We start from the raw sequence: 25417 nt of genomic DNA, 5'->3' as shown, positions 1-25417 counted from the left end.
AAATCTGTTCAAAACCCGGTAATTCCAAATGGCTTCTAAAGCAGTCTTCAGGATACAGCCTATGCTTGAACTAATTTAAAACAGGTGCAAGAACGGAGGGAGAGACATTAGTATTTCAAGAGTAAAAAAAAGCTCTATGTATTTTTTGTCTCTGTGCCTTTGTGTTACCATAGGACTGGAAAAATGCAGGCCCGGCAGGCAATGAAATGAGCTCACATTCATGCTTCAGTGTTGTACTGAAACAGCGGTCACAGCAGTAGGAGCTATGTTAAAGGCACAAAGATTAGTTCCTAAGGGTATTATAAGGAACAGCAGATAACATAAATATTTGTGTTCTTTGTGGTGGTGACAAAAGAAGCAACCATTTCTTTCTAAGGTAACTACGAAAGAAAGAGTCAACTCCATCTTTCTTCTCGTTTTTCCAGAAATATGGAAAAGGAAATATGTAATCAGGAATTTGTTCTTTACTGTCCATTTTAGATTTTTATGTGGAAAACATTTTATCTCCAGATGTCTGTCTTCACAAGTATATTTGTCATAATCTATGTCTGTTTCTACGAAAGGAACACAACAGTGCCTTCACCATTAGAGGAAAAAACTCTGGATCCTCTTCCTCAAACTTGTAGATCTCCTGACTTGAAAAAAAATCTTCACTTGTTCCTGTTGAGCCCTCTATAGCTATAATACTGATTCTTTCGTTTCACTGACAAATTCATAAGACTAGTGTGTTGTCTCTATTTCCTTACCATCTTAGAATTTCCTGCCTAGTTCCATGCAGTTGATTTCCACTTCTGTAACTATACCTAAACAGCATTCCTGAGGTTGCCAGTTATCTTCCTGATAAATCAAACGGCCTTTTCTCAGACTTCCACAGTGACTCTACCCAGCTCCTTCCCACAACACACCTCTTTCCAGGGCCTTATTGTTTCCTGGTTTCCCTGCTACCTTCTGGACTTTCTCATTCTATTTTGCTGGCACTTCTGATGACTTTACTGTAAGTATTCCTTAAAGCTCAATGTTTAGTACTTATTTATTGTTGTTGTTTTCTTTGATTAGTTTCTTAATTGAAACTTCAGTTATACTACTTCATTCTTTCATTCATTCATTTAGTAAATATTTTTTGAACATCTGTGTGCCACATGGCATTGTTCTTATGACTAGGAATATAGCAGGCAACAAGACAGACAGCGCTTGCTCTCATGGGAGTTTATAACTAATCCCGTAAAACAGAAATTGAATAAGTAGTCATAAGTATGATAAAATGCCTAGGGGAGTTCAGAGTGCTCTTAAATGTTCACCTCCAGCCTGTACCTAGTAACCTGAATTTTAATTTGGAGGCTTGGTCTTTCTGTAAGTGTTCCAGATCACCTTTTAAGGCTTTCTTTTTCTGTCCGCCATACTAACTTCTTATTCCAATAGTTCAAGGTATTAGGAAAGCAGTCTTTTAAAGTTCATATAAAGTGCTGAATATCTGAAATTATCCCCGAAGTTTTTAGCTTAAAAAATAAACAAAATTTTTAGTAGTATATATTTTAATGGGTTTTTTTTGTAGTGGCTGACAAAGTGTTCATTACCTTATGTTTAGACCAATGACATCGAAAGTGGAGGTATGTATACTTCATGGGTGTGCAAGATGATGCACTGGGGCACATAAAGATATATTAGAAGTTTGGCTTGCGTTTACTTTTATCTAATAAATAGAAAAATTTGTTTCATTAATTTTTTAAAAATACGGATTGACACTGGTCTCCCCACCTTGTGTTTATCAGATAGACACACATCACAAACAAACAGTAAATGAAGTATCCTAAGGGAAGAGTTGGAATTCCACAACTTGGAAGAGTTGAAATTAGTACTTTACTTTGATTATGTGCTTCAGCATATGGTTACATAATACATTGTGACTGGTTCCATGTCTTTGTAGATTATATTATCTATCTAGCTTTAACTGAATAAAACTTCACAGTAATGGACAGGTAGCCTAAAGAGTTTTCCCCAAATAAATCATCATTAAAAGTGTTGATACAAGCATAAGCAAACAAGAAATGCCAGAATCAATACTTCTACTTGCTGCATTTATCAGGAAGATTGTTGAAATATGGATTAAAAGATGATAATACTTGGTTCCAGCTTTCAGGGAACTCAGAATCTATTAGGGGAAACAAACTTGTAAAGCAGTGTGTGAACAGTACCTGTAAAAGCTTGTTTAAGATTGGGCAAGGGTGAGAAAGTGTAGAGGAGGTGGGTATTAAGTTACCAGAATAGGGGAGGTGATAATTAGGACTTCTTGAGCTGACTTTTTTTTTAAAACATCTTTATTGGAGTATAATTACTTTACAATGGTGTGTTAGTTTCTGCTTTATAACAAAGTGAATCAGTTATACATATGTCCCATATCTCTTCCCTCTTGCGTCTCCCTCCCTCCTACCCTCCCTATCCCACCCCTCTAGGTGGTCACAAAGCACCGAGCTGATCTCCCTGTCTTGAGCTGGCTTTTGATGGAGTTCATCTGGCAGATTGAGGCATGAGGGTGGGGAGAGATGATCATTTTCAACTTAGAAATATCAGGTTTTGGGCAGTGTGGATAATGGGTTGGAGAGGGGCAAAGACAGGTAGCAAGAGTGATTAGTTATCTATTGCCATACTCACCCTGTACTCTGCTATCTTTAAATCTTGGATTTGGAAACTTAGTTTTGACCAAAATTCCCCCTCCTTTGATCTCTGACTTCTTTACTCATTTGAGTGTGTTCTCATCATCATCAAGGCCTGCAATCCCATGCGTTGTTTTTATTTGTCCTATTTTTAACTTTCACCAGCACTCTCAGTTCCCTTTATCCTTCTGACCTATCAATCTACCTTCCTGGTTGAATGTTTTCTCTGTGCGTACTCTCAAACTGCCAAGCATCATTAGGGAGAGTTGTACAAACTTGTAGATGGATGCTTGTACCAATGCATGATTGCTAACTTCCACTGAACCTTTACAACTACCTAAAATGCTTCTGCTTCTTCCTAATTAACTCTTTTTCACACACTCTGCAGAGCCTACTGCAAAATTTTGCCTCTCTCCTAAGATACCTGCCTTATTCTCATATACTCTTATTTTCAGCCTTTGATACTTTTTCTCTGCAGAGAAACTATGAATCATCAAGCTATATGGAGGGAGCTCCTTCAATAAAATTCTCTTATTTCTACCTCTTATCCTTCTCCACACTCATCCCCCAAATACTGCCAAATATTTCAAAGGAAGTGTCCTAGGTGTTCTCTTCTGATTTGAGCTACTGCTTTCTTAATCTTGGCTGCATATTGCATATTGGCATCACCTGGAGAGTTTAAGCATCCACTGATGCCTAGATCACAACCCCAGGACCGGGCATTGGGGTGCTCAGAAGCTCCCACAGGTGATTCTAATGTGTGGCCAAGGTTGAGAATGTAAGTATCATCCTCTGAGAACTTGGTCTGCCAGTCTCTACCCTCTGCCTACAGATACATTACATTTCTCATCTTCTGGGCAGCAACCATTTCTTGTTCATTTTTCTATTTTTATGGTCTACGTTCCTGGCAACATAGTGGATTCTCAAATACTCTTGTTAAGTGAATAAAGTAATCAAATAAAGCTGCATACAGTTCTTTTGTGACTCCTCCTCCCCAACCTAAATTTCCAACTACAGATTCAGTATTTCCAGTGCTGAGCCTGTTGTAGTTTACTCTTTCTGAAAGTTACTTTTCTTTTTGGGTTTCCTATAACTTTAAGTTGAATTATATGCACCAAGTCACCTAAGCTAGAAATCTGATCCCCTTTGATTATTTCCTCTTATTTCCCATGTCTCATTGATCGAGTCCTGGCAGTTTTTTTCCTCTGAACAGTTTCTTGTCTTTATCCTCTTTTTTAAAAAATTGAGGTATAATTGACATTTAACATTATATTAGTTTTAAGTGTACGATGTAAAGATTTGCTGTTTGTATACAGTGAAATGATCACCACGATTATTCTAGTTAACATTAGTCACCTTACGTAGTTAAAAAAATTTTTTTTCTTGTGATGAGAACTTCTAAGATCTACTCTCTTAGCAACTTTCAAATATTGAATACAGCATTAGTAACTATAGTCACCAGACTGTATATTACATCCCCAGGACGTGTTTATTTTATCACTGAAGGTTTATATATTTTGACTCCCGTCACCTATTTCTTCTTGTCTCTTTCCCCCTCTGGCAACCACCAATCAGTTCTTTGTATCTATGAGCTAGTTTCTTTTGTTTTTATTTCTGTTTAGATTCCACATATAAGTGAGATCATATACCATTTGTCTTTGTCTGACTTACTTCACTTAGCATAATACCCTCAAGATCCATCCATGTTGTTGGAAATGGCAAGATTTCATTCTTTTTATGGCTACATAATAGTCCATTGTGTATATATACCACATTTTCTTTATCCTTTCGTCCATTGATGGACACTTAGGTTGTTTCTATATCTTGGCTATGGTAAATAATGCTGTAATGAACATGGGGGTGCAGATATCTTTTTGAGTTAGTGTTTTTGTTTTCTTCGGATAAATACTGAGAGGTGGAATTGCTAGGTCATATGGTAATTCTATTTTTATTTTTTTGAGGAATTTCCTTACTGCTTTCCATAGTGACTGCACCAATTTACATTCCTACTAACAGTGCATGTCCCTTTTTTCCACATCCTCACCAATACCTGCTATTTGTTGTCTTTTTGATAATAGCCATTCTGACATGTGTGAGGTAATATTTCACTGTGATTTTGATTTGAATTTCCCTGATGATTAGTGATGTTGAGCATCTTTTCATGTACCTGATGGCCACCTTTATGTCTTCTTTGGAAAAATGTCTATTCAGATCTTCAGCCCATTTAAAAAAATTGGATTTTCTTTTTTTTTTTGCTGTTGAGTACTATGAATTCTTTATATATTTCAGATATTAACCCCTCATCAGATATATTACTTGAAAGTATTTTCTCCCACTCAGTAGGTTGCCTTTTCACGTTGTTGGTGTGGTGGTTTCCTTTGCTGTGCAAATGATTTTTAGTTTTATGTAGTTCCACTTGTTTATTTTTGCTTTTGTTGCTTTTGCTTTTGGTGTAAGATTAAAAAAAAAATCTCTGGGTATATGCCCAGTAGTGGGATTGCTGGGTCGTATGGTAGTTCTATTTTTAGTTTTTTATGGAGCCTCCATACTGTTCTCCATAGTGGCTGTATCAGTTTACATTCCCACCAACAGTGCAAGAGGCTTCCCTTTTCTCCACACCCCCTCCAGCATTTATTGTTTGTAGATTTTTTGATGATTCAAAGAGTCATGTGCCACAATGTTCATTGAAGCTCTATTTACAATAGCCAGGACATGGAAGCAACCTAAGTGTCCATTGACAGATGAATGGATAAAGAAGATGTGGCACATATATACAATGGAATATTACTCAGCCATAAAAAGAAATTAAATTGAGTTATCTGTAGTGAGGTGGATGGACCTAGAGACTGTCATAGAATGAAGTAAGTCAGAAAGAGAAAAACAAATACTGTATGCTACACATATATATGGAATCTAAAAAAAAGAAGATTCTGGAGAACCTAGGGGCAAGACAGGAGTAAAGACACAGATGTAGAGAATGGACTTGAGGACACGGGGAGGGGAAAGGGTAAGCCGGGATGAAGTGAGAGAGTGGCATGGACATATATACACTACCAAATGTAAAATAGATAGCTAGTGGGAAGCAGCCGCATAGCACAGGGAGATCAGCTCAGTGCTTTGTGTCCACCTAGAGGGGTGGGATAGGAAGGGTGGGAGGGAGACACAAGAGGGAGGAGATATGGGGATATATGTATATGTACAGCTGATTATAAAGCAGAAACTAGCACACCATTGTAAAGCAATTATACTCCAATAAAGATGTTAAAAATAACATTTAAAAAATTAAAAAATTAAAAAAAATTAAAAAATCTCCAAGACTTACCTCAAAGAACTTACCACCTATGTGTTCTTGTTGGAGTTTTATGATTTCAGGCCTTATGTTCAAGTCTTTAATAGATTTTGAGTAAATTTTTGTATGTAGTATAAGATAATGGTCCAATTTCATTCTTTTGCATGTGACTGTCCAATTTTCCCATTACCATTTATCGAAAGAGACCATCTTTTCTCCATTGTATATTCTTGCTTCCTTTGTCATAAATTGACCATATAAATGTAGATTTATTTCTGGGTGGTCTGTTCTGTTTTATTGATCTATGTGTCTGTTTTTATGCCAATACTACACTTAAAAAATTATTTTAGCCCTATAATAATATAGTTTCAAATCAGGGAGCATGCCTCTAGCTTTGTTCTTCTTTCTCAAGATTGCTTTGGTGTTCAGGGTCTTTTATGGTTCCATACAAATTTTAGGATTGTTTGTTTTATTTATGTGAAAAATGTCATTGGAGTTTTGATAGGGATTGTGTTGAATCTGTAGATTGCTTTGGGTAGAATGGACATTTTAATGATATTCATTCTTCCAATTCATGAGCATGACATATCTTTCCATTTATTTGTTCCTTCAATTTTTTCCACTAATGTTTTGTATAATGTTAAATATACAGGTCTTTCACCTCCTTGATTAAATTTGTTCCTAGGAATTTTATTATTTTCAATGCTTTCTTCATTTCTCTTTCTGATAGTTCATTATTACTGCATATAAACAAAACAGATTTTTGTATATTGATTTTGTATCATGCAACTTTACTGACTTTATTAGTTCTAACAATTTGTTTTGGTGGAGTCTTTAGGGTTTTCCGTATCATGTGATCTGCAAATAGTGATAGTTTCCTTCTTCCTTTCTAACTTGGATGCCTTTTATTTCTCTCTTCTTGCCAAATTTCTCTGGCTAGGACTTCTAATACTATGTTGAATAAAGTGGAAAGAGTTGGCATCCTTGTCTTGTTCCTGATCTTAAGGGAAATGCTTTTAGCTTTTCATCTTTGAGTATGATGTTAGCTGTGGGCTTCTCATATATGGCCTTTGTTGTGTTGAGGTTTTTTTAAATCAGAAATGGGTGTTGGATATTGTCAGATGCTTTCTCTGCATCTATTGAGATGATCATATGATTTTTATCCTTCGTTTTGTTAATGTGGTATATCACGTTGATTGATTTGTGGATATTGAACCATCCTTGCATCCCTGAATAAATCCCACTTGGTCATGGTATATGATCTTTTTAATATATTGTTGAACTCAGTTTGCTAAGATTATATTGAGGATTTTTGCATCTATGTTCACTAGGTATATTGGCTTCTAATTTTCTTTTCTTGTGGTATCCTTGTTGCGAGGTTTTTGATTACTGATTCAATCTCCTTCTAGTAATTAGTCAGTTCAGATTTTCTGTTTCTTCCTGATTCAGTATTGGTAGGTTGCATGTTTCTAGGAATGTGTCCATTTCTTCTAGGTTGTCAAATTTGTTGGCTTATAATTGTTCATAGTGCTCTTTTATGATCCTGTGTATTTCTGTGATATCAATTTTAATAGCTCTTCTTTCATTTCTGATTTTTTTATTGAGTCCTCTCTTTTGCTTGGTGAGTCTAGCTAAAGGTTTGTGAATTTTATCTTTTCAAAGAACCAACTCTTAGGTTCATTGATCTTTTCTATTGTCTTTTTAATCTCTATTTTATTTATTTCTGCTCTAATGTTTGTATTTCTTTCTTTTTACTAACTTTGTGCTTCATTTGTTCTTCTTTTTCTGGTTCCTTTAAGTGTAAAGACGGAGTGTTTATTTGAGATTTTTCTTGTTCTTGAGATGGGCCTGTATCACTATGAACTTACTTCTTAGAACTGCTTTTGCTGCATCCCATAGATTTTGGAATGCTATATTTCTATTTTTATTTGTCTCAAGGTATTTTTAATTTTCCCTTTGATTTCTTTGTTGACCCATTTGTTGTTCAGTAGCATGTTGTTTAATCTCCACATATTTGTGATTTTCTAGTTTTCTTCTTGTAATTAATTTCTAGTATATTATTGTGGTTGGAAAAGATGCTTGATATGATTTCAATCTTAAGTTTAAGATTTGTTTTGTGCTCTAACATATGATCTATCATGGAGAATCTTCCATGTACACTTGAGAAGAATGTGTATTGTTTCAGGGTAGAACGTTCTGTATGTCTATTATGTACATCTGATCTAACATGTTATTTAAGGCTGATGTTTTTTAATTTTCAGTCTGGATGATCTATCCATTCATGTAAATGGGGTATTAAAGTCCCCTACCATTGTACTGCAGTCTATTTCTCTCTTTAGGTCTATTAATATTTGTTTTATATATTTAGGTGCTCCTACGTTGGGTGCATAAATGTTGACAAATGTTGTATCTTCTTTTTGGATTGACTTCTTTATCATTATGTAATGCTCTTTGTCTCTTATTATAGTCTTTGTTTTAAAGTCTATTTTGTCTAATATAAGTATGCTACTCTTTCTTTGGTTTTAATTTTCATAGAATATCTTTTTTCATCTTTTCATTTTCAGGCTGTGTGTGTCCTGACATCTGAAGTGAGTCTCTTGTAGGCAGCATGTATGGGTCTTGTTTTTTTTTTTAACCCATTTATCCACTCTATGTCTTTTGACTGGAGAATTAAGTAATTTACATTTAAAGAAATTATTGAAAGGTATGTACTTATTGCCATTTTGTTAATTGTTTTCTGGTTGTTTTGTACTTCCTCTCTGTTCCTTTCTTCTTTGCTCTCTTCTTTTGTGGTTTGATGAGTTTTTAGTGGTATACTTATATTTCTTTCTCTATCTCTTTTCTGTATCTACTATATGATTGTGCTTTGTGGTTATCGTGAGGCTTACATATAACAACTTATAAGTCTTTCTTAAGTCAGTAACTTAAATTTGATTGCATCTAAAGTTCTCCATTTTTACTCTACTATTTCCCCATTTTATGTTTTTTTTTAATTTTAAACATTTTATTATGAAAATTTCAATCACACACATACTTAGTGAGAACAGTATAATAAATTCCCATATTCCATCACCCAGTGTCAATAATTATCATTTTAACAATCTTTCAACTTTTTTCAAAAATAAGAACTACTTGAGTCATATCTTACAGATATCCTATTCAGTTCCTTGCCTAGTCATTTCTATTCATTATAGACTTTAAGACACCTCATTGTTAATTTCAATAGATTTTCTTATCTCTTACTTCCCTGAGAAGATAGGCTATTCAGTTTGAGATCTGCCATTTTCCCTTCTCTACACTTCAAAATATCTCAGAATTCTGTTCTTCTTTTTTCTCTATAATTTTAAAAATTTTATTTATTTCTTTATGCAGCAGGTTCTTATTAGTCATCAATTTTATACACATCAGTATATATATGTCAATCCCAATCACCCAATTCATCACACCACCCCCCTCACCGCCCCGCTGCCTTCCCCCCTTGGTGTCCTTATGTTTGTTCTCTACATTTGTGTCTCAATTTCTGCCCTGCAGACCGGTTCATCTGTACCATTTTTCTAGGTTCCACATACATGTGTTAATATACGATATGTGTTTTTATCTTTCTGACTTACTTCGCTCTGTATGACAGTCTCTAGATCCATCCATGTCTGAAAAAATGACCCAGTTTTGTTCCTTCTTATGGCTGAGTAATATTCCATTGTATATATGTACCACATCTTCTTTATCCATTCATCTGTTGATGGGCATTCAGGTTGCTTCCATGACCTGGCTATTGTAAATAGTGCTGCAATGAACATTGGGGTGCATGTGTCTTTTTGAATTATGATTTTCTCGGGGTATATGCCCAGTAGTGGGATTGCTGGATAATATGGTAATTCTATTTTTAGTTTTTTAAGGAACCTCCATACTGTTCTCCATAGTGGCTGTATCAATTTACAGTCCCACCAACACTGCAAGAGGGTTCCCTTTTTTCCACACCCTCTCCAGCATTTGTTGTTTGTAGATATTCTGGTGATGCCCATACTAACTGCTGTGAGGTGATACCTCATAGTTTTGATTTGCATTTCTCTAATAATTAGTGATGTTGAGCAACTTTTCATGTGCTTCTTGGCCATCTGTATGTTTTCTTTGGAGAAATGTCTATTTAGGTCTTCTGCCCATTTTTGGATTGGGTTGTTTGTTTTTTTAATATTGAGCTGCCTGAGCTGTTTATATACTTTGGAGATTAATCCTTTGTCCATGGATTCATTTGCAAATATTTTCTCCTATTCTGAGTGTAGTCTTTTCATCTTGTTTATGGTTTCCTTTGTTGTGCAAAAGTTTTGAAGTTTCATTAGGTCCCATTTGTTTATTTTTGTTTTTATTTCCATTACTCTAGGAAGTGGATCAAAAAAGATCTTGCTGTGATATATGTCAAAGAGTGTTCTTTCTATGTTTTCCTCTAAGAGTTTTATAGTGTCTGGTCTTACATTTAGATCTCTAATTCATTTTGAGTTTATTTATGTGTATGGTGTTAGGGAGTGTTCTAATTTCATTCTTCTACATGTAGCTGTCCAGTTTTCCCAGCACCACTTACTGAAGAGACTGTCTTTTCTCCATTGTATATCCTTGCATCCTTTGTCATAGATTAGTTGACCATAGGTGCGTGGGTTTATCTCTGGGCTTTCTATCCTGCTCCATTGATGTATATTTCTGTTTTTGTGCCAGTACCTTATTGTCTTAATTACTGTAGCTTTGTGGTATAGTCTGAAGTCAGGGAGTCTGATTCCTCCAGCTCTGCTGTTTTCCCTCAAGACTGCTTTGGCTATTCAAGGTCTTTTTTGTCTCCATACAAATTTTAAGATTTGTTATTCTACCTCTGTAAAAAATGCCATTGGTAATTTGATAGGGATTGCATTGAATCTGTAGATTGCTTTGGGTAGTATAGTCATTTCCACAATATTGATTCTTCCAATCCCTGGTATGTCTCTCCATCTGTTGGTATCATCTTTCATTTCTTTCATCAGTGTCTTATAGTTTTCTGCATACAGGCCTATTGTCTCCCTAGGTAGGTTTATTCCTAGGTATTTTATTCTTTTTGTTGCAACTGTAAATGGGAGTGTTTCCTTAATTTCTCTTTCAGATTTTTCATCATTAGTGTATAGGAATGCAAGAGATTTCTGTGTGTTAATTTTATATCCTGCAACTTTACCAAATTCGTTGATTAGCTCTAGAAGTTTTCTGGTGGCATCTTTAGGATTCTTTATGTATAGTATCCTGTCATCTGCAAACAGTGACAGCTTTACTTCTTCTTTTCCAATTTGTATTCCTTTTATTTCTTTCTCTTCTCTGATTGCCATGTCTAGGACTTCCAAAACTATGTTGAATAATAGTGGTGAGAGTGGGCATCCTTGTCTTGTTCCTGATCTTAGAGGAAATGCTTTCAGTTTTTCACCACTGAGAATGATGTTTGCTGTGGGTTTGTCATATAAGGCCTTTATTATGTTGAGGTAGGTTCCCTCTATCTCCACTTTCTAGAGAGTTTTTATCATAAATCGGTGTTGAATTTTGTCAAAAGCTTTTTCTGCATCTGTTGAGATGATCATATGGTTTTTATTCTTCAATTTGTTAATATGGTGTATCACATTGATTGATTTGCATTTTTGAAGAATCCTTGCATAGCTGGGATAAATCCCATTTGATCATGGTGTATGATCCTTTTAATGTGTTGCTGGATTCTGTTTGCTAGTATTTTGTTGAGGATTTTTGAATCTATATTCATCAGTGATATTGGTCTGTAATTTTCTTTTTTTGTAGTATCTTTGTGTGGTTTTGGTATCAGGGGATGGTGGCCTCATAGAATGAGTTTGGGAGTGTTCCTTCCTCTGCAATTTTTGGGAAGACTTTGAGAAACATGGGTGTTAGCTCTTCTCTAAATATTTGATAGAATTCACTTGTGAAGCCATCTAGTCCTGGACTTTTGTGTGTTGGAAGAGTTTTAATCATAGTTTCAACTTCATTACTTGTGATTGCTCTATTCATATTTTCTGTTTCTTCCTGGTTCAGTCTTGGAAGGTTATACGTTTCTAAGAATTTTTCCATTTCTTCCAGGTTGTCCATTTAATTGGCATAGAGTTGCTGGTAGTAGTCTCTTAGGAGGCTTTGTATTTCTGCGGTGTCTGTTGTAATTTCTTTTTCTTTTCTAATTTTATTGATTTGAGTCCTCTCCCTCTTTTTCTTGATGAGTCTGGCTAATGGTTTATCAATTTTGTTTATCTTCTCAAAGAGCCAGCTTTTAGTTTTATTGATCTTTGGTATTGTTTTCTTTGTTTCTATTTCATTTATTTCTGCTCTGATCTTTATGATTTCTTTTCTTCTAATAACTTTGGGTTTTGTTTGTGCTTCCTCCTCTAGTTCCTTTAGGTGTAATGTTAGGTTGTTTATTTGAGATTTTTCTTGTTTCTTGAGGTAGGCTTGTATAGCTATAAACTTCCCTCTTAGAACTGCTTTTGCTGCATCCCGTAGGTTTTGGATCATCGTGTTTTCATTGTCATTTGTCTCTAGGTATTTTTTGATTTCCTCTTTGAATTCTTCAGTGATCTCTTGGTTATTTAGTAACGTATTGTTTAGCCTCCATGTGTTTGTGTATTGTATGTTTTTTTCCCTGTAATTTATTTGTAATCTCATAGGGTTGTGGTCAGAAAAGATGCTTGATATGATTTCAAGTTTCTTAAATTTATTGAGGCTTGATTTGTGACCCAAGATGTGGTCTGTCCGGGAGAATGTTCCATGTACACTTGAGAAGAAAGTATAAAATGCTGTTTTTGGATGGAATGTCCTATAAATATCAATTAAATCTATCTGGTCTATTGTGTCATTTAAACCTTCTGTTTCCTTATTTATTTTCACTTTGGATGATCTGTCCATTGGTGTAAGTGAGGTGTTAAAGTCCCCCACTATTTTTGTGTTACTGTCGATTTCCTCCTTTATAGATGTTAGCAGTTGCCTTAGGTATTGAGGTGCTCCTATGTTGGGTGCATATATACTTATAATTGTTATATCTTCTTTTTGGATTGATCCCTTGATCATTACGTCGTGTCCTTTCTTGTCTCTTGTAACAATATTTATTTTAAAGTCTATTTTATCTGATATGAGTATTGCTACTTCAGCTTTCTTTTGATTTCCATTTGCATGGAGTATCTTTTTCCATCCCCTGACTTTCAGTCTGTATGTGTCCCTAGGTCTAAAGTGGGGTCTCTTGTAGACAGCATATATAAGGGTCTTGTTTTTGTATCCAGTCAGCAAGCCTGTGTCCTTTGGGTGGAGCATTTAATCCATTCACGTTTAAGGTAATTATCGATATGTATGTTCCTATTACCATTTTCTTAATTGTTTTGTGTTTGCTTGTGTAGGCCCTTTTCTTCTCTTGTGTTTCCCACTTAGAGAAATTCCTTTGCATTTGTTCTAGAGCTGGTTCGGTGGTGCTGAATTCTCTTAGCTTTTGCTTCTCTGTAAAACTTTTTATTTCTCCATCGAATTTGAATGGGATCCTTGCTGGGTAGAGTAATCTTGGTTGTAGGTTGTTCCCTTTCATCACTTTAAGTATATCATGCCACTCCCTTCTGGCATGTACAGTTTCTACTGAGAAATCAGCTGTTAACCTTATGGGAGTTCCCTTGTATGTTATTTTTCGTTTTTCCCTTGCTGCTTTCAATAATTTTTCTTTGTCTTTAATTTTTGCTAATTTGATTACTATGAGTTTCGGCATGTTTCTTCTTGGGTTTAATCCTATATAGGACTCTCTGCACTTCCTGGAGCTGGGTGGCTATTTCCTTTCCCCTGTTAAGGAAGTTTTCGAGTATAATCTCTGGAAATATTTTCTCAGGTGCTTTCTCTGTCTCTTCTCCTTCTGGGACCCCTATAATGCGAATGTTGTTATGTTTCATGTTGTCCCAGAGGTCTCTTAGGCTGTCTTCATTTCTTTTCATTCTTTTTTCTTTATTCTGTTCTGTAGCAGTGAATTCCACCCTTCTGTCTTCCAGGTCACTTATCCATTCTTCTGCCTCAGTTATTCTGCTATTGATTCCTTCTAGTATAGTTTTCATTTCAGTTATTGTATTGTTCATCTCTGTTTGTTTGTTCTTTAATTCTTCTAGGTCTTTGTTAAACATTTCTTGCATCTTCTCGATCTTTGCCTCCATTCTTTTTCCAAGGTCCTGGATCATCTTCACTGTCATTATACTGAATTCTTTTTCTGGAAGGTTTCCTATCTCCACTTCATTTAGTTGTTTTTCTGGGGTTTTATCTTGTTCCTTCATCTGGTACATAGCCCTCTGCCTTTTCATCTTGTCTGACTTTCTGTGTATGTGGTTTTCGTTCCACAGGCTGCCGGATTGTAGTTCTTCTTGCTTCTGCTGTCTGCCCTCTGGTGGATCTAAGGGGCTTGTGCAAGTTTCATGATGGGAGGGGCTGGTGGTGGGTAGAGCTGGCTGTTGCTCTAGTGGGAAGAGCTTAGTAAAACTTTAATCAGCTTGACTGCTGATGGGTGGGACTGGGTTCCCTCCTTGTTGGTTGTTTGGCCTGAGGCAACCCAACACTGCAGCCTACCGAGGCTCTTTGGTGGGGTTAATGATGGACTCTGGGAGGGCTCGCGCCAAGGAGTACTTCCCAGAACTTCTGCTGCCAGTGTCCTTGTCCTCACGGTGAGCCTCAGCCGCCCCCCACCTCTGCAGGAGACCCTCCAACACTAGCAAGTAGGTCTGATTCAGTCTCCCCTGGGGTCATTGCTCCTTCCCCTGGGTCCTGATGCGCACACTACTTTGTGTGTGCCCTCCAAGGGTGGAGTCTCTGTTTCCCCGAGTTCTGTCAGAGTCCTGCAATCAAATCCCCCTAGCCTTCAAAGTCTGATTCTCTAGGAATTCCTCCTCCTGTTGCAGGACCCCGAGGTTCGGAAGCCTGACGTGGGGCTCAGAACCTTCACTCCAGTGGGTAGACTTCTGTGGTATAAGTGTTCTCCAGTTTGTGAGTCATGCATCCAGCAGTTATGGGATTTGACTTTACTGTGATTGTGCCCCTCCTACCATCTCATTGTGGCTTCTCCTTTGTCTTTGGATGTGGGGAATCTTTTTTGGTGAGTTCTAGTGTCTTCCTTTCGATGACTGGCCAGCAGTTAGTTGTGATTCTGATGTTCTCACAAGAAGGTGTGAGAGAACATCCTTCCCCATTTTATGTTTTGGATGTCAAATTTCCATCTTTTTATTTTGTGTCTCCCTTAACTAATTATTTTAGTTATAGTTATTTTTCTTTTACCACTTTTGTCTTTTAATCTTCATACTAGCTTTATAAATAATTAATCCACTACTTTACTGTGTATTTACCTTTCTATTGAGATTTATTCTTTCATGTTTTCATGTTACTAATTAGTACCCTTTCTTTTCAGCTTAAAAAGGTCCCTTTAACATTTCATGTGAATTGCATTTAGTGATGATAGACTTTTTTAGCTTTCCCTTGTCTGATAAACTCTTTCTCTCTCCTTATCAATTATCATTCTGAATGATAATTTAGCTGGGTAGAGTATTCTTTTTTTTTTTTCGGTAGGAGGGCCTCTCACTGTTGTGGCCTCTCCCGTTGTGGAGCACAGGCTCTGGACGGGCAAGTTCAGCGGCCATGGCTCACGGGCCCAGCCGCTCCGCGGCATGTGGGATCTGCCCACACCGGGTCATGAACCTGTGTCCCCTGCATCAGCAGGCAGACTCTCAACCACTGTGCAACCAGGGAAGCCCTGAGTAGAGTATTCTTGGTTGTTAGTTTTTCCTTTCAGCACTTTGAATGTATTATGCCACCCCGTTTGGCCTGCATAGTTTATACTGAAAAGTTTAATACTGCTCATAGTCTTATGGGGGTTGCCTTGTGGGTAACAAGTTATTTTTGTACTGCTGTTTTTAAGATTCTCTCCTTGTCTTTAACTTTTAACATTTTAATTATAATGCCCCTTTGTGTGGGTCTCTTTGGGTTCATCTTATTTGGCACTCTCTGGGTTTCCTAGGGCTGGATATCTGGTTCCTTCCCCAGGTTATGGAAGTTTTCAGTCATTATTTCTTCCAATAATTTTTTCTGCCCTTTTCTCTCTTCTTCTTCTTTTGGAACCCCTATGTTAGTGTTTATCTGCTTGATGTTGTCCCATAAGTTTCTTAAGCTATCTTCACCTTTATTCATTCTTTTTTCTTTCTTTTTATATTTTAACATTTTTATTGGAGTATAATTGCTTTACAATGTTGTGTAAGTTTCTGCTGTATAACAAAGTAAATAAGTTACATGTATACATATATCCCCATATTCCCTCCCTCCTGTGCTTCACTTCCACCCTCCCTATCCCACCCCTCTAGGTGGTCACAAAGCACCAAGCTGATCTCCCTGTGCTATGCAGCTGCTTCCTACTAGCTATCTATTTTACATTTGGTAGTGTATATATGTCCATGCCACTCTCTCACTTCATCCCAGCTTACCCTTCCGCCCCCTATGTCCTCAACTCCATTCTCTATTTCTGCATCTTTATTCCTGTCCTACCCCTAAGTTCATCAGAACCTTTTTTTTTTAGATTCCATATATATGTGTTAGCATATGGTATTTGTTTTTCTCTTTCTGATTTACTTCACTGTGTATGACAGATTGTAGGTCCATCCACTTCACTATAAATAACTCAATTTCGTTTCTTTTTATTGCCAAGTAATATTCCATTGTATATATGTGCCACATCTTTATGCATTCATCTGTTGATGGACACTTAGGTTGCTTCCATGACCTGGCTATTGTAAATAGAGCTGCAGTGAACATTGTGGTATATGACTCTTTTTGAATTATGGTTTTCTCAGGGTATATGCCCGGTAGTGGGATTGCTGGGTTGTATGGTAGTTAAATTTTTAGTTTTTTAAGGAACCTCCATACTGTTTTCCATAGTGGCAGTATCAATTTGCATTCCCAGCAACAGTGCAAGAGGGTTCCTTTTTCTCCACACCCTCTCCAGCACTTATTGTTTGTAGATTTTTTGATGATGGCCATTCTGACCAGTGTGAGGTGATATCTCATTGTAGTTTTGATTTGCATTTCTCTAATGATTAGTGATGTTGAGCATCCTTTCACGTGTTTGTTGGCAATCTGTATATCTTCTTTGGAGAAATGTCTGTTTAGGTCTTCTGCCCATTTTTGGATGGGCAATATAGTCACTTTGCTTTTTTGATACTGTGCTGTATAAGCTGCTTTTATTTTTTGGAGATTAATCCTTTGTCAGTTGCTTCATTTGCAAATATTTTCTCCCATTCTGTGGGTTGTCTTTTCGTCTTTTTTATGGTTTCCTTTGCTGTGCAAAGGCTTTTAAGTTTCATTAGGTCCCATTTGTTTGTTTTTGTTTTTATTTCCATTACTCTAGGAGGTGGATCAAAAAAGATCTTGCTGTGATTTATGTCGAACAGTGTTCTGCCTATGTTTTCCTCTAAGAGTTTTATAGTGTCTGGCCTTACATTTAGGTCTTGAATCCATTTTGAGCTTATTTTTGTGTATGGTGTTAGGGAGTGTTCTAATTTCATTCTTTTACATGTAGCTGTCCAGTTGTCCCAACACCACTTATTAAAGAGGCTGTCTTTTCTCCATTGTACATTCTTGCCTCCTTTATCAAAGATAAGGTGACCATATATGCGTGGGTTTATCTCTGGGCTTTCTATCCTGTTCCATTGATATATTTCTGTTTTTGTGCCAGTACCATACTGTCTTGATTACTGTAGCTTTGTAGTATAGTCTGAAGTCTGGGAGCCTGATTCCTCCAGGTCCGTTTTTCTTTCTCAAGATTGCTTTGGCTATTCAGGGTATTTTGTGTTTCCATACAAATTGTGAAATTTTTTGTTCTAGTTCTGTGAAAAATGCCAGGGCAGTTTGATAGCGATTGCTTTGAACTGTAGATTGCTTTGGGTAATATATTCACTTTCACAATGTTGCTTCTTCTAGTCCAGGAACATGGTATATCTCTCCATCTGTTTGTCTCGTCTTTAATTTCTTTTATCAGTGTCTTATAGTTTTCTGCATACAGGTCTTTTGTCTCCTTAGTTAGGTTTACTGCTAGGTATTTTTTTTTTTTTGCGGTACGCTGGCCTCTCACTGTTGTGGCCTCTCCCATTGCGGAGCACAGGCTCCGGATGGGCAGGATCAGCGGTCATGGCCCAGCTGCTCTGTGGCATGTGGGATCCTCCCAGACTGGGACAGGAACCCGTGTCCCCTGCATCGGCAGGTGGACTCTCAACCACTGCGCCACCAGGGAAGCCCTCTCCTAGGTATTTTATTCTTCTTGTTGCAATGGTAAATGGGAGTGTTTCCTTAATTTCTCTTACTGATTTTTCATTGTTAGTGTATAGGAATGCAAGAGATTTCTGTACATTAATTTTGTATCCTGCTACTTTACCAGATTCATTGATTAGCTCTTGTAGTTTTCTGGTAGCATCTTTTGGATTCTCTATGTATACTATCATGTCATCTGCAGAGTGACAGTTTAATTTCTTCTTTTCAGATGTGGATTCTGTTTGTTTCTTTTTCTTCTCTGATTGCTGTGGCTAAAACTTCCAAAACTATGTTGAATAATAGTGGTGAGAGTGGGAAACCTTGTCTTGTTCCTTATCTTAGAGGAAATGGTTTCAGTTTTTCACCATTGAGAATAGTGTTGTCTGAGGTTTGTCACATTTGGGCTTTATTATGTCTCCACTTTCTGGAGAGTTTTTATCATAAATGGGTGTCGAATTTTGTCACAAGCTTTTTCTGCATCTATTGATATAATCATATGGTTTTTATTCTTCAATTTTTTAATATGGTGTATCACATTGATTGATTTTCATATATTGAAGAATCCCTTGCATTCCTGGGATAAACCCCACTCGATCATGGTATATGATCCTTTTAATGTGCTGTTGGATTCTGTTTGGTAGTATTTTGTTGAGGATTTTTGTATTTATGTTCATCAGTGATATTGGCCTGTAGTTTTCTGTTTTTGTGACATCTTTGTCTTGCTTTGGTATCATGGTGATGGTACTCTTGTAGAATGAGTTTGGGAGTGTTCCTCCCTCTGCTGTATTTTGGAAGAGTTTGAGAGGATAGGTGTTAGCGCTTTACTAAATGTTTAATAGAATTCACCTGTAAAGCCATCTGGTCCTGGGCTTTTGTTTGTTGGAAGATTTTTAATCACAGTTTCAATTTCAGTGCTTGTGATTGCTCTGTTCATATTTTCTGTTTCTTCCTGTTTCAGTCTTGGAAGCTTATACGTTTCTAAGAATTTGTCCATTTCTTCTAGGTTGTCCATTTTATTGGCGTATAGTTGCTTGTAGTAATCTCTCATGATCCTTCGTATTTCTGCAGTGTCAGTTTTACTTCTCCTTTTTCATTTTTAATTCTGTTTTTTGAGTCTTCTTTTTTTTCTTGATGAGTCTGACTAATGGTTTATGAATTTTGTTTATCTTCTCAAAGAATCAGCTTTTAGTTTTATTGGTCTTTGGTATTTTTCTCTTCATTTCTTTTTCCTTTGTTTCTGATCTGATCTTTATGATTTCTTTCCTTCTGTTAACTTTGGTGTTTTTTTTAATTTTTCTTTCTCTAATTGCTTTAGGTGTAAGGTTAAGTTGTTTATTTGAAATGTTTCTTGTTTCTTGATGTAGGAGTGTATTGCTATAAACTTCCTTCTTAGAACTCTTTTTGCTGCATCCCACAGGTTTTGGGTCGTCGTGTTTTCATTGTCATTTGTTTCTAGGAATTTTTTCATTTCCTCTTTGATTTCCTCAGTGATCTCTTTGTTATTTAGTAACATATTGTTTAACCTCTGTGTTTGTGTATTTTACGTTTTTTTCCCTGTAATTCATTTCTAATCTCATAGCATTGTGGTCAGAAGAGATGCTTGATATGATTTCAAGTTTCTTAAATTTACTGAGGCTTGATTTGTGACCCACAATATGATCTATCTTGGAGAATGTTCCTTTCACACTTGAGAAGAAAGTATAAAATGCTGTTTTCGGATGGAATGTCCTATAAATATCAATTAAATGTATCTGGTCTATTGTGTGATTTAAAGCTTCTGTTTCCTTATTTATTTTCACTTTGGATGATCTGTCCATTGGTGTAAGTGAGGTGTTAAAGTCCACCACTATTATTGTGTTACTGTCGATTTCTTCTTTTATAGCTGTTAGCAGTTGCCTTATGTATTGAGGTGCTCCTATGTTGGGTGCATATATATTTATAATTGTTATATCTTCTTCTTGGATTGATCCCTTTATCATTATGTCATGTCCTTTCTTGTTTCTTGTAACATTCTTTATTTTAAAGTCTATTTTATCTGATACGAGTATTGCTACTCCAGCTTTCCTTTGCTTTCCATTTGCAAGGAATATCTTTTTCCATCCCCTCACTTTCAGTCTGTATCTGTCCCTAGGTCTGAAGTGGGTCTCTTGTAGACAGCATATATATGGGACTTGTTTTTGTATCCATTCAACCAGTCTGTGCCTTTTGTTTGGAGCATTTAATCCATTTACTTTCAGGTAGTTATCCATATGTATATTCCTATGACCATTTTCTTAATCGTTTTGGGTTTTTTATGGTAGGTCTTTTCCTTCTCTTGTGTTTCCTGCCTAGAGAAGTTCCTTTCCTTTAGCATTTGCTGTAAAGCTGGTTTGGTGGTGCTGAACTCTCTTAGCTTTTGCTTGTCTGTAAAGGTTTTAATTTCTCTGTCGAATCTGAATGAGATCCTTGCTGGGTAGAGTAATCTTAGTTGTAGGATTTTCCCTTTCATCACTTTAAATATGTCCTGCCACTCCCTTCTGGCTTGCAGAGTTTTTGCTGAAAGATCAGCTGTTAACCTTATGGGGATTCCTTTGTATGTTATTTGTTTTTTTTCCCCTTGGTACTTTTATATTTTTTCTTTGTGTTTAATTTTTGGTAGTTTGATTAATATGTGTTTTGGCATGTTCCTCCTTGGGTTTATCCTGTATGGGACTGTCTGCACTTCCTTGACTTGACTGACTATTTCCTTTCCCATATTAGGGAAGTTTTCAAGTATAATGTCTTCAAATATTTTCTCAGTCCCTTTCTTTTTCTCTTCTTCTTCTGGGACCCTTATAATTCGTTGTTGGTGTGTTTAATGTTGTCCCAGAAGTCTCTGAGACTTTCCTCAATTCTTTTTATTCTTTTTTCTTTATTCTGCTCTGCAGAAGTTATTTCCACTATTCTATCTTCCAGGTCACTTATCTGTTCTTCTGCCTCAGTTATTCTGCTATTGATTCCCTCTAGAGTATTTTTAATTTCATTTATTGTGTTGTTCATCGTTGTTTGTTTCATCTTTAGTTCTTCTAGGTCCTTGTTAAACTTTTCTTGAATTTTCTCCATTCTGTTTCTGAGATTTTACATCATCTTTACTATCATTACTCTGAATTTTTTTTCAGGTAGACTGCCTATTTCCTCTTCATTTGTTTGGTGTGGTGGGTTTTTACCTTGTGCCTTCATCTGCTGCGTATTCTTTGTCTTCTCATTTCGTTTAGCTTACTGCTTTTGGAGTCTCCTTTTCGCAGGCTGCAGGTTCATGGTTCCTGTTATTTTTGGTGTCTGTCCCCAGTGGGTGAGGTTCATTCAGTGGCTTGTGTAGGCTTCCTGGTGCAGTAGATTGATGCCTGGTGTTCTGGTGGTTAGGCCTATATCTTGTCGTTCTGGCAGGCAGGGCTTTGTCCAGTGTTGTGTTTTAGTGTGTCTGTGAATTTAGGATGACTTTAGGCAGCCTCTCTGCTAATGGGTGGGGTTGTGTTCCTGTCTTGCTAGTTGTTTGGCATGCGGTGTCTAGCACTGTAGCTTACTGGCCATTGTGTGGAGCTCAGTCTTAGTGTTGAGACAGAGATATCTGGGAGAGCTTATGCTGATTAATATTATGTGGGGCCATGAGGTCTCTGGTGGTCCAATGTCCTGGACTCGCCTCTAGCACCTCAGAGGCTCTGGTCCGACACCTGGCCAGACCCTGCCAGCCACACGAGCCACATGGCTCGGAAGAAAAGGAAGAAAAACAAACAAATGAACAGATAGAACGCCAAAACAAATGGTAAAAGCAAAACTAAGCTGACAACGTCACACAAAGAAACATACACATACACAGTCATAAAAAGAAACAAAGAAACAAAAAAAAAAACAAAAAAAAACAGACAGAATCCTAGGACAAATGGTAAAAGCAAACCTAAACAGACAAAATCACACAAAGAAACATACATATGCATGCTCACAAAAAGAGAAAAAAGCAAAAAAAAAAAAAAAAAAAGGAAGAGCAACCAAACCAATAAAAAAACCCACCAGTGATAATAAGCACTAAAAACTAAACTAAGATAAACATAAAACCAAAAACGAATCAGATGCAGAAAGCAAACCCCAAGTCTACAGTTGCTCCCAATGTCCATTGCCTCAATTTTGGGAACATTCATTGTCTATTCAGGTATTCCACAGATGCAGGGTTTATCAAGTTGATTGTGGGGATTTAATCCACTGCTCCTGAGGCTTCACAGAGAAATTTCCCTTTCTCTCCTTTGTTTGCACAGCTCCTGGGATTCAGCTTTCGTTTTGACCCCACCTCTGCGTATAGGCCACCTTCAGGTGCCTGTTTCCCACCCAGACAGGAGGAGGTTAACTCAGCAGCTGATTAGGGCTCTCTTGCTCACTCAGGCTGGGGAGAGGGAGGGGTATGGTAGTCATAACTGGAATACGGGGTGAGCCTGCGGAGGCCAGCATGACATTGTAACAGCCTGAGGTGCACCGTGTGTTCTCCCGGGGAAGTTGTCCCTGCATCACGGGACCCTGGCAGTGATGTGCTGCACAGGCTCCCAGGGGGCTGTGGTTCATTACCTGTGCTTGCACACAGGATTCTTGGTGGCAGCGGCAGCAGCATTAGCGGTCCATGCCTATCTCTGTGGTCAGAGATGAGAGCTGTGACTCGTGCCCATCTCTGGAGCTCACTTAGGCAGTTCTGTGCTGTCTGTGGGAACACAGACCAGGAATCCCTCTCCTCACGCACCCCAAAACAATGGTTTCTTGCTTCTCCAGTAGGTCCAGACTTTTTCCTGGGCTCCCTCCCAGCTAGCTGTGGTGCGCTAGCCCCCTTTAAGCTGTCTTCATGCAGCCAGCCTCCGTCCTCTCCCTGGGGTCTGACCTCCAAAGCCCAAGCCTCAGCTCCCACCCCCCACCTGCCCTGGTGGGTGAACAGAAAAGCCTCTCAAGCTGGTGAGTGCTGGTCGGCACTGATCCTTTGTGTGGGAATCTCTCCACTTTGCCCTCTGCACCCCTGTTGCTGTGCTCTCCTCTGTGGCTCTGAAGCTTCCCCCCCATCTCCCCTGTCCCCACTAGTGGAGGGGCTTCCTAGTGTGTGGAAACTTCCTCCTTCATAGGTCCCTCCCAGAGGTGTGGGTCCCATCCCTATTCATTTGTCTCTGTTTTTTCTTTTTTCTTTTGCCCTACCCAGGTACGTGGGGAGTTTCTTGTGTTTTGGGAAGTCTGAGGTCTTCTGCCAGCATTCAGTAGGTGTTCAGTAGGAGTTTTTCCACATGTAGAGGTATTTTTGATGTGTTTGTGGGGAGGAAGGTGATCTCCACATCTTACTTCTCTGCCATCTTGAAGGTCTCCTCTCTTCTTTTTTCTTTCTGATGCTCTGATGGGGTGAGTTCTTCTGATTGGGTGCCTTGTCTTCAAGTTGACTGGTCTTTCCTTCTGTTTCATCTAGCCTGCTGTTTAACCACTCTAGTGTATTTTTCAGTTCAGTTATTGTATTCTTCAACTCTGTGACTTCTGCTTGGTTCTTTCTTGTATTTTCTAATATTTTTTGAAGTCCTCAGTGTGTTCATCCATTTTTCTCCTGAGTTTGGTGAGCATCTTTATGACCATCCTTTGAATGCTTTATCAGATAAATTACTTATCTCTATTTCATTAAAGTTTTTTTTCTGAGGTTTTATTTTGTTGTTTGTTTTGTTGTTTGTTTTGTTGTTTGTTAACTCTTTCTGTTGGTTTCTATGCATTTGATGCAATAACCACCTCTCCCATTCTAGAAATAGTGGCTTCATGTAAGAGATGAACTTTGTCATTCAACCCTGCCCTAGGTGTTGGTTGTCTCTCAAACCTTTGTGATTATCCAAGGAGCCTATTATATTTTAAATAGTTCTCAGTAGTCAAGGGTGTGCCAACACTTGTCAAAGTCCCAGAGGGGAGGATCTCAGTCAGCATGTAGGTTCAGGCTGATTGGAAGCCAGACCCTCAGACAGCAGCTTTTAAAATATGCAAATATACACAGTCCTGTGGGACCACAAGTGTATGCCCCACTGGTCACCAGAACCTGGTAATCTGGAGGTCTCCCCTGGTGGCAGTCATAAAAATCAGGGCTCTAGACAAGTGTATAAACTCTTTTCTGTGATACTGGTGAGACATAGCGAGGCAGAGGAAGACCACAAAGATGGCATCCTTTGGGCCGTGTTCTCTGAGAGTAGCTGCATAGGCCCTTAGGTGTGTGCCAGACCTGAAGCTTGTCCATCTGGCCAAAGCTCCAGGACAAGAAAATAGGCCTCTTTCACAAAAGCCTGGGAATGTCTTTCAGTCTGTTGTCTGTGTAGTACCTTGGGGATAGTAGCCTGTCAAGAGTTGTGCCTCTGATTGGTACATACAAGTCCCCTGCCACAAGAAGCAAGCAGTCAAGGGGTGTCACCTGGACAGTATCCTCAAAAACTGGGTACTAGACATAAAAACCAAGGGACCAGATATGTGTAAGAGTTCCCCTCTAGGAGATACTAGCACTCTGGTGCATAGCAGAGAGAGAGTGCAAAGATAGCAGTTGCCCTGTGAGGTCTGTGGCAGGGATTACAGTCAGCCCTTACATGTGTGTTTAACTAGAAGCCTGCTTCTAGGCTGCATGTATGATGATTAGCTAATAGGCCTCTTTCACAGAGACTGAACTTTGTTGCCTCTTTCTGTGCTCTGGGGGTGGTATCTGTTTAAGAACTCTTTTTCTGTTGATTACAGTCTTGTGTGACTTGCAAGCAGAAGCTCCACTGGCCACCAGAGCCAGGCCATGTAGAGGTGTCCTGTGTAGAAGCTGCAAAAATTGGGGTATATGACAAAGGTATATGTTCCTTTCTGGAAGATACTGGTGATTGGAGTAAGGTAGAGGGACTGTGCAAAGATTCCATCCACTGGCCTGTATTCCCTGCGAGCACTTCCTTAGGCCACTAGATATGTGTCAAGGCAGAGGCGTGCACCTCAGGCTAAAGCTCCTGGACTAGCAAATAGACTCCTTTCACACACTTGGGGTTGTGTTTCAGTCTGCTGTCTGGACAATGCACCAGGGTGGTAGCCTTCCTAGAACTGTCTCTCTGATTGTTACAGTCCCTTCAGGCCCAGGAACACAAACTCCCCTGGCCTCCAGAGTCAGCAATCAAGGGGCATCCCCTGGGCAGTAGCTGTACAA

General features: G+C 38.1%; 1 long non-coding RNA gene across 1 annotated transcript in view; it reads left to right on the top strand.

Annotated features, from left to right (window-relative positions):
- LOC132433731 (uncharacterized) overlaps positions 1 to 25417 on the top strand; it is a 44267-nt gene that overhangs the window by 913 nt on the left and 17937 nt on the right. The gene's annotated exons all lie outside the window — the stretch shown is intronic.

Source organism: Delphinus delphis, chromosome 1, assembly GCF_949987515.2.
Source record: "Delphinus delphis chromosome 1, mDelDel1.2, whole genome shotgun sequence".
In the NCBI taxonomy this organism is placed as follows: Eukaryota; Metazoa; Chordata; class Mammalia; order Artiodactyla; family Delphinidae; genus Delphinus; species Delphinus delphis.
The sequence above is the reverse complement of the archived record's forward strand: the minus strand, read 5'-3'. Positions and strand labels throughout refer to the sequence as shown.